The 10,750-nt window shown below is 35.9% G+C and overlaps 1 pseudogene; it reads right to left on the bottom strand.

Moving 5' to 3' along the window:
* Positions 1–9,205: 9,205 nt before the first annotated feature.
* Positions 9,206–10,087, bottom strand: LOC121441079 (annotated as a pseudogene).
* Positions 10,088–10,750: the final 663 nt, after the last annotated feature.

The following is a 10,750-nucleotide window of genomic DNA, read 5'->3' as shown; positions in this document are numbered from 1 at the left end:
TTATCTCTAGCCCTTTCTTGGCTAACTCTCACATCTTAATTAACCCATTTTCTAATAAATCTGTGTATCACCACATGACTGTGACTTACCGGCAGGATTCTAGCCTACGTCCGTCTAGGGCCGGAGAGCCATGGTGTCTGCCACACTGCCTTCTACCCAGCATCCTGTTCTGTCTACTCCACCTACCTAATTTTCTGTCCTATCAAAAGACCAAGGCAGTTTCTTTATTTAACCAATGAAATCATCACAAAACAGAAGACCCTCCTACATCAAGGTGTATTTATTGTATGCATAATAAAGATAGCTCCTTTTTCTGTATCCATTCTGTTAACCTGTGTCTATTTACAGGTGGATTGGGTCCATTGATATTAAGAGATATTAATAACCAGTAATTGTTAATTCCTGTTATCTTTAGGTGGTAGTGTTTGTGTGTTTCCCTTCTTTGGGGTTTGTTGGTATGAGGTGTGAAGTCAACTTTTGCCTGTGTTTTCATGTTTGCAGCTACATTCCTTGGACTGCAGTTTTCCTTATACTAATTTCTTTAAGGTTGGGTATATTAATAAGTATTGTTTAAATCATGTTTTATTGTTGAGTATTTTGTTTTCTATGTCTGTGGTGATTGAAAGCTTTGCAGGTCATAGTAGTCTGGGCTTTCATCCATGGTTTCTTAGTGTCTATAGCACATCTGTCTATGACCTTCTGCCTTTCACAATTTCCTTTGAGAAGCTGGGTGTAATTCTGTCAGGTCTGTCTTTATATGTTACTTGGCCTTTTCCCTTTGTAACTGTTATTATTATTATTATTATTATTAATTATTTCTTTATTATTATTCTTATTTCTTTATTTTGTATGTTTAGTGTTTTGATTATTTTATAGGGTGGAGACTTTTTTGGCCCAGTCTATTTGGTGATCTGTAAGCTTCTTGTACCTTCATAGGAATATCCCTCTTTAGGTTGGAAAAGTTTTCTTCTATGATTTTGTTATATCTTGAATTTTCTTTAAGATAACTTTTAGTACTTCTCTTTTGGGAATTCTAGAAATAAAGTCTAAAAATGAACTCTACAAGGCTTTTCAAAACTTTTTGACATCTTCAATATATTATATAAAAAATTGTTCAACATTTTCCCAATTGCTATTTGATTTAGAAGTTTTCTTCATGTATAAAATCTGAGCTCTTCACAGGCTACAGTCCATGTGAGATACATCGGCAAGAAGTTTGTATCAATAGATTCATGTTGGTTTGCTATTTTTTTATATAGCTACAGTTAAATAAAGAATATGTTGCATTTGATACAGTTTCATTTTATGCATCCCTGGTTGGTACCTTGATGGTAACAGGGAAGATCTCTTCTGTGTTTCTATCTTCTATTTTCTTATATGAATAGTCACCTAAGTATAATAAAAATTTATATTAATAATGACATAATCAGAAGAGGTGATAAGCTATCTTGTGTTGGAACTTGTATACCTAATTTGTATTAGATATACTTGTATTACAGTGATCAAAATATCCCATATTATCAAGCCCACTTTTAAGTGTCAGAAAGTGTATGATCCCTTCTGCATAAAACCTGATATGTTACACTGAGGGTACAATGTATATTACATAATTGGGTCTTATGTTTCATTTTTCCCAAATGAACAAGCTAACCATTTGAATTATTCTGCATGTAGGAATCATAACACCTAACCATGAAGAAGAAGTATTTTCACTCTTCTTGTAGAAACTCAAACTATATCCTGCCTGATTTGACATTTCTGGATAACACTCACTAACTATGGTAAACAACTAGAAAACCTTCTTCAAATAACCCTTATATAGTCAATAATGATCCTAGGATTAAATATGCTTGTGTGCTTTTACTAATTGAGTGAACCTTGGTGAAAACTAGAACAACTCACAGTTCTCAGTCTTAAAAGCACAATAGCATTTTAAACATACATATAGGTACCATTATGTGGACCAAATAGGTTATACTTAGGACTGTGTGTGTGTGTATCTGTGTGTGTGTATGCAATAACAGTTGGTGATTTTAAAACTGTCATTAATTTGAAGTAGAATGGGGAAGTTTCTGGGATTATTTGTTGGGAAAAAAAGGGAAGGAAGAAATGTCTAAAGGGAGGGGAGCAGAGAAAAATGTAGAGCTCAATAAAAATACATAAAAAATAAATAAGAATGGAAAAGATTGTAATCTCAAAAATAAAACAAAAATTAAAAAAGATATTAGCAGTAAAAAAAAACTCTAAGCCCCACTTCACAGTTAATAGTTAATGAGATGAAATGTATGATATAAAAACAATGAAATGAACTGTATGAATACCAGCATGCATTTGTCATGTCACCTTCATGTCATCATGGGAATGTAAGGCTGTTTCCTTGCTTTAATATGACAGTAATAGGCTAATAATGTGAAAGCAAAGTGACTAGATTGGTTTTTGAGGACTGAATATTATGTCACATTAGTGGTGTTTGATCCAACTGGGGTTGTTTAGTTAAGAAGAATAATGATCACCTTTAGAACAGAGAACTGAAGCTTGAGGAGGAGAGCCTAATTAGAGCTTCATTTGATCATTAGACAAGGAATTGCTGAGTACCTGATATGAAATACGTGTCATATTGAGCCTTTTCAAATAAAAATAGACTTATTATGTGTTGCTTAGAAAGCAAATCTAGAAATATTGTATGAGATGGCAAGCAAATGGCTTTTGGCTTAACATAAAACAGGGATATAATTAGCAGTAATATAGAACAAAGAAGTCGATGAGTCTCAGAAGTAACGTAAGACACCACATTTAGACACATTTAGATTTTCAGAGAGCAAGAAATGAATCCTATTCATCTTTGAGATTCTGGTGAATGCATACACAGATGTGCATTGAGTGGATCAATAAGACTTTGTTGAAAATGTAAACATATCAAGTAGATGATTGAGATTGCTTATTCTCAGAACAAGGAGTGTCATGGGATCAGTCTCTCCTTCTTCTCTCATCAGTTCCCTCACACAGTATGTAAAAGACGGGTATTCATCCAAAGAAGTTCAAGAATAATATGGAAGAAAAAATAATTTTACCCAAGAAGGGCCAGATGATTGTATGGAAAGGTATATAAGTAGCACTGAACTTTCTAAGGAGCTATCTGTATGGAGCTGAGAGTATGCATTTAGCTCATCATTCCTTTCTGTCCACCCTCTGGGATACTAGGAAAAGTAGGAAGATGAGTATTCTAAATAAATTCCGATAATTCTTCATTTCTTCCATTATTTTGACTAAAGAAAGCACTTTTTCTTCTCATTAATTTATTTCAAACAAAACAAAACAAATCAAATAATGGAATAATATTGGGGAAATGAGTCATTACAAGCTATGTTAAATTTTGGTTAATCAAGATTTTATCTGAGGAGAGAAGATACTTATTAATGAGAAGTTAACGGTTGGCAGCCAAAAATCAATGTGTATGAATACATGCAAGGGTCACTCATGTCTTTCCAAGGAAAATCTCTTGATGCCATATTATCAATCACTTATAATTAGTGTATATATGATATATGCATTTTAATAATAATTCAGAAAATTCATGTAAAACAAAAAGAATATCTTGCCAAATGAATAGGTTATTAACAGGTAAGTTTAGGCTTGAGTCACAATTATATTGAAATTAAATGATATGTCCTAAGTGCCCAAGTCTTCTCAATTTTGCACAATGAATTAGCTTTTATATTACACTATAATATGGGCAAACAAAAAGCAGATAGCATTTTTCTTATTTCTGAATATAATGAGATAAATTCTGGCATCGAAATGTGTTTTTCTAATGAGAATAAAGAGAACTAAATATATTAAATTAGCCACGTGCTGCATAATGGTGTTTTAGTTGATCATATAACATGATATACTGGTATTCTCTGAAGACTATAATACCTAGTGGCAATGTACTTGTCTTAGCTTGGATAGACATTTCTTATCATGCTTGAACACTAAAAAAAAAATCCTACCTTGCCTAATAATATGTTTCTCAAAATTTATCCCTATCATTAAACAGTACTCAGTTGTAACTATCTTTTCACATTAACAATGAATTACATGAGGAAAATAAATGAGATGCATCCTTAGATGCCATTGCTTTCCTACCTAAAACCATATTCTACTCTCTAAAGTCATAGTGAAGAGTTCAAGCAGAGCTAGAAGACTATGTCCATGTGTTGTGGAGAAAGAAATTAGGGAAACTGAAAAGCCTGAGAAATGAGAAGGACCTAAACAAAGAAGTCTAGATGAAAGCTAATTGAAAACACAAGAAATAAAATAATTGGAGACCTGACTTGTGAAAGGTCTCCAATTATTTCATTTACTAGAGAAAAATTCACAGTTGCTTTTGATGGTGTCTGTCAGTGCTGTGTGAGCAGATAGCAAATATAAAAAAATATTAAAAGGGAAACTTGTGCAGTAAAATGTCCATAGGGGCTTTGAAATGATCTTACTTGGCAGTAAGATGATTCAATAGTGGTTTATATTTATGCAAATATGGAAAAGATAAAATAAAATTAGCAAATAAAAGTATCTTATGTTGCTTATATCTGAAAAGTTTTGTTACTGTCTTGCATATATGACACTTTACTCCTAAACAAGACACAAATTCTTCTTATATGTACATAAAAGAATTATTCCCATACTCCATATAATTGGTCATGAAACAATTACTTTTACACTAAAAAGTTGAAATCATGTGAAATATTTCCATTGGCTTAAAGGGAAAGAAACTAGAAAACATTAGCATCAGGAACTTAGTAAAATTCATAAGCATGACAATTTTTAAATATTCTTTTTAAAATTGAGTAAATGGAGAAATTATGAATAAAAATGGGAAATACTTTGAGGATGGTTAAAGTGATACACATTTTTCTGAACATACTATGACATGTCCATAATTCCAGCATTCAGGAAGTTGGTGAAGCAGGATCCCAAGTACACAGCTGTTCAGGGCTACACAGAGAAACTCTCCTGTTTTCTAAAAATTATATATTAAAATTCATGAGAAACAGCAACTCTATTCTCATGCAGGACTATATATGCCAATTATGTAAAAGAAGTTATATTTGTTTGGATATGATACCAAAAGTATAGGCAAGAACAAACAAATGATCTGGGTTATGTATAAAATGGAAAATATCTATACATCAATGTAGCCTAAGATGTAGTAATAAGAGCAGCGGGGCTGTGTCCCCGCACCCGGCCGCCCGCACAGCTAGCTTTACCTGAAATAATTACATGGAAACTGTATTCTTTTAAACACTGCTTGGCCCTTTAGCTCTAGCCCTTACTGGCTAATTCTGATATCCGGATCAACCTACCTCTAATAATCTGTGAGCACCTGTCTTACAGGGAAGATTCTAGCCTATGTCCATTCTGGGTCGGAGCTTCATCATATGTGTCTGCCCGGGAGCGGGGCATGGTGTCTCTTCTGAGGCGTCTGCTCCCGAGAGAAGAGCTGTCAAGTCTGAGCTCACTTCCTCTTCCTCCCAGCATTCTGTTCTGTTTACTCCTCCCACCTATGTTTTAACCTATGAGAGCTTGCCAAGCAGTTTCTTTATTACTTAACCAATGAAATCAATAGATTGATATGACACTCCCACATCACTTCCCCTTTTTCTGTTTAAACAAAAAAAAGTAAGGCTTTAACTTAACATAACAAAATTACATATAACAAAACAGTTATCAAGTAAAAATTACAATGTTTATCATAACTAAGGAAAACTATAACTATAACTAACTCTTCTTTAACTCCATCAAAGACTCCAGAAAGATACAATATTACCTAAGCAAACAAGAAATAAGAAACTTACAAAACTCTAGAAATGACAGAGACATTTTGCTGCCTGGACAGTCACCCAAAGTTCCTCTGTACCTTTGGGGCATCCATCTTCGGCCTACAGGACCATGGTATCCAGAGACATTTCCATGAAGCAGGACATTTCAAAGTCAGTTCAGTCACCATCTGTTGTGTCCTGAAGAATGTCTTGCAGACTCTTTCATGAGTCAGGAACCCCGAAAAATCATCTCACCTTAGGCAAGTTCAGTAGTCCTCTCTATGCGGGTTCTCTGTGTCCAGTTTATGCAATAGTCCAGGCAAGAACAGTTTCTTGCCCAAATGGCTATCAAACTCCATAAGGATCCTCTTCGATGCCCATCTTCCTCTTGAAGTAGATTGGTGCTGCCAGGAGCAGAGTTTCTCATTGCCATGAAAAATCCTAAGTAATTAAAACATTTAAAATGCCATATTCTATAAGTTTTGAAAGAAATGAAAAATGTCTATCTAACTGAAATGTATCTTTATATATCTAGAAAATCTAACTAACATGTCTACAAGCTTGACTATTACTGATGATTATCCATTAACCTATATTTCTTAATTATACATTACATTTTTTAATGAACTACACAATCATAATATCTTAATAGCAGAAATATGCATATACATATAACAAAATTGACCATAAATCTCTATCAATAAAGCGAAATCTATACTAATACAAATTATTCATATCTATATCATATCCCCCTTTAAATGTTAAAGAACGTTTATAAACCATATTTGGGAACATGGGCGCAGTTTTTTTCTCTCCAAACTGCTTCTTGCTGAATGGGGGCGTCGTTAATTAGGTCTTTCATGGTATAACCTGTGTGCTAGTTTCATCTCAGTTGGCAGTTGAGCGAAGCAATTTTCTGAAGGTGTTCACACCAACCCTTCAGGAGGGTGTGGTCCATCATACCAAATTGGAATAGAAGAAATGAACAGGGTCTCATCCTCTGTGAAAACAAACTAAGAAACTCCTTTCCAAAGCATCATGTCCTTAGATCCAAATTTCAAAGTCAAGGCATCAAAATATCTATGTTGGATTAGTTCAGCAGCATTTATAAATAAATATCCTTTAGCAGGTGTTGCTCTTTCCTCAGCATTCAAATAATTCAAAGAGAGCATAATAGCATACAGTATCAAAATTCTCTGTTTATTTTCCATCTTTGTACAGCTTTGTTTTAACCTCTATTTCATTTATTTTTACTTTTAACTTTTTGCTTTTTGAGACAGGTTCTCTGTATCTTTGACCTAGAATAACTCTGTAGACCAGGCTGTCCTTGAACTCTCAGAAATCTGCCTGTCTCTGCCTTCCAGGCTTTGGGATTAAAGGCGTGTGCTACCACACCTTGAAGTCACAGAGGTCAATCTCCCTCTGCCTCCCAAGTGTTGGGATTAAAGGTGTGTACTACCACACCCAACTACTCTCTTTTTTCCTTATTTTTGTTTTTTACTTTAAGAATTTTAACTTTTAGTCTGCATATTTTAACACTGTAAATCATTTAAAATTTTTTTTGTCTTTGACACTCTCTTTACTGTATCTCTATTTTTCTGACCACATGAGTCTTTAATGTACCAAGCAATCTCAGTAGGACTAAAGGCGTTGCTTTGCCGGCTAGATGTAGCCCATTCCTTAGCTTTCCAGCCTCATGGCTGAGGTACTGGCTGTAGCCATGTTTACTGCCACAACTCTATGGCATTTCAAGGTCTCTGCCAGCAAGCGAGCTTCAGCAGCCTGTGCTTGCAAACCGCATGAAGCGCCTACATAAAAGAGTCAGTTTGCCCTGGCAGGACAGCCCAGAAAGCCGGCATTTTTAAATGGCACAGCGTTTTTCCTGCTACAGCTGAAAACCGAAAAGCATGCGTTCAGCTTTTTGTCAACACCGTTTAAGTATTTCGTGGCAGGACCTCTTAATGAGCTGCAGGGTTTTGCAGCTAAAGCTGAGTCAGGAAGCCTCTCTTAGATGAGAGTGCTTGCTTGCCTCTAGCAAGCAGAGTAGACCCAAGAAATTGCCACAAGAACATGCTTTACTCTATTCTTTTCCAAGCTTTCTCAGGCTTTCTGTGGACTCAGTTAGCCACACGTCTGGGCACCACTAAGAAATTATTTGCAAACCATTCATCTGATAAAAGCTTAAAATAGAAATGTACAATGAACAACCTACAGCTAAACAGCCACAATAAACACAAACAACTTGGCTAAGAGTAGCTAGAGTTTAAATAAGTGTTTCTTCAAATTCATGTATAACAACTTAAGATGCAAATGAAATCCACATAATATGCCACCCATCAGAAGGAATACACTTAAAGCGACAGTGAAGTGCAATGTTGAAGACATGAGTACACTGCTGAAACATTCAGTCAGTGCTGATAGAAAATCAATATGGCAGTTATCCACAAAAGCATATCAGAATTACCATGACAACCTGAAATTCTCTTTGGATGCAAAAGGTGTTAAAATAACTGGAGCACAAATGTCTGCGTCATTATTTTTCATTTATCATCCTGCAGTAGGGACAGAACACTATTAATTGAATCCATTAATTTACTCATGTGATATATTCGTAGAAAGGGTATATTATTTGTACATTAAGAGATGTGAAGTTTTTTTTTTTATATTTTCCCCATCATATCACCTGTGTCCTGGTAAAAAGGGAGAAGGGAAAATACTACATAATGAGACAGAGCAGGGATAGATAACACTGATGTTTGAAAAAGCAATAGGGAATCATATTATGTTATAGCTACATAAAATTATATCTAAAACATATGAGTGTAAGCACATGTACACACACACCCATATGTATGTATATGATGTATATGCAGTGAAGTTATGCCGCTTGGAGTGATAATGCTTCTGCCGAAAGCCATAAACTAACAGAATCAGGTGTGAGAACCTACTCTTGACAGTAATGGCAGTAAAAGAGTCTCTCTAAACAATATAGATGGTTGTTGTTGCTCTTGGTTACCTCCTATAAGTTGAAGACAAAACCCCATTGCTGAAGTTATCAAACATGTGGGGTATAAGTCATAGATGATTTTCCTGGATCTAACCCCAAATCTCACACCTCCATAAGGACTAACTTTCATGTTGCCACAAAGTGCAATGCAAACCTCAAATTAAAGACAGCAATAGAGTCCTACCCAGCTATGACGATCATGGTCCATAACAATTGTCAACACAGCAAGATTTTCTTTTCTTTCTTATTGTAATTTGTTTATTGTAAGATAATTTACAAACATCTTGCTGTATTTATAACTCAGTGGACCAAGGTTCTTCCGACAAAGACAGCAACCAGTTAAAACCAGCTTGCTGTTTTCCTTTACCTATTATTTGTGGGTACAACTTGATTTTCATTAATCCAGAGCCGCAGCCCCAGGTATGATTTTAATCAACTCCTTTGTGATGACATCTTAATGGATGCAGTTGAACATCAAGTCAATTTGTCAATCATATCAGAAGCATTCTTGCAGGCATTGCCCATAGCTGTCATTCTGAAATGTTTCTTACTGGTGGAGGACTCCTTCAGGGAGTAGTAGATGATGTTGGCCAGATTGTATTCCTGGGAATTCTGCAGCGCATCAGCGTTGCTGTAAGGCTCATGCTCTCAGCAGCTGTAATGGTATTGAGAAAGAAGGTGGACTTCTCTTATATCTTGTAGGAGAGAGCAGACTTGAACTGATTAAAAATGATAGGGTCTTCATCAAATTCACATCCAGAATTTAACAATTCAAAGGCAATGCCTGATGCATCTCCAAAAATAGGGGACTTCTGTCCCACAACTTTGACACCAAAAACTGGTCAGAGTGAGTCCTATAAAGTATGTCATTGATTTTGTTACCAATTCCTGCAATTATAACTTCCTTCCCAGCTGCGGTGAAGGTAGTTTCGTCATTCTTCATCTATTTGGCCACTGAGGAATGAATAGCCCCACAAATCCCTTGATCTGAGGACACACCAAAAAGGAGGTGTTTGTTCTTGTTCTCAGGTAATTTAATACCAGCCTTTTCATAAAGAGCCAAGAAGCTTGTTCCATACCCTCAAGCTGGCCTCAGCTCCCACTCAGCCCTGGCATATTTTGCAGCTGCAACCATCTTCATAGACCTGGTAATTTTCTGGAATTTTTTTTTTGATGGACTTAGCTCTCCTGGTAATATCTTTCAAAGTTGCCATGTTTCAAACTTGTGCAGCTGAACGGCACAGGGCAACAGCCCGGCAACACTCTCCTGCAAGAGCATGGTAGAACTTTGAAGGTTGGGCAGACGGGATTAGCAAGATTTTCCTTTAGGTGTAATACTAGCACTTGTATCTTGGCAATAACCAAGAGCTATCACGTTGAATTTACAGCCCATTCACTAGGAAAGAAATCATGCCTGGTACTTGAAAACTGGTTAACTACCCAGGCATAGTGGTGGCATAAATCTTCGAAGAGAAACTACACCTGAAGCTTTACTAGAACATAATTTCTAACTGTATTCTAAATATTTATCCTTATACTCACAGGTAAATATAGCTCCCACCCTTCATCAAGGAAACTTCTCTTTGCAGCAGATAGGACCTTTATTGAAAACCGCAACTGATCAAAAACCAAAATATTCCTGCACCTAAGTCTCAGGAAACATTGAAGAAGAGGGGCTGAAAGATCTCTGTGAGTTTGAGGCTAGCCTTGTCTACAGGGTAAGCTCCAGGAAAGGCTCCAAAGTTACAGAGAAACCTAGCCTTTAAAAACAAAACAAAACAAAAAACAAAAGCTGAACAAGGACAATGCCAGCAGGCATACTACCATGGAATAAAGAAAGAGAGAGAAAGAGAGAGAGAGAGAGAGAGAGAGAGAGAGAGAGAGAGAGAGAGAGAGAGAGGGAGAGAGAGAGATGGAGAGAGAGAGAGATGGAAAGAGAGAG

The sequence above is a fragment of the Microtus oregoni genome, unplaced genomic scaffold, assembly GCF_018167655.1.
Source record: "Microtus oregoni isolate MIOR12 unplaced genomic scaffold, Mior012 000073F_001, whole genome shotgun sequence".
Taxonomy (NCBI): Eukaryota; Metazoa; Chordata; class Mammalia; order Rodentia; family Cricetidae; genus Microtus; species Microtus oregoni.
Note: the sequence above shows the minus strand (reverse complement) of the source record. Positions and strands in the feature narration are given on the sequence as shown.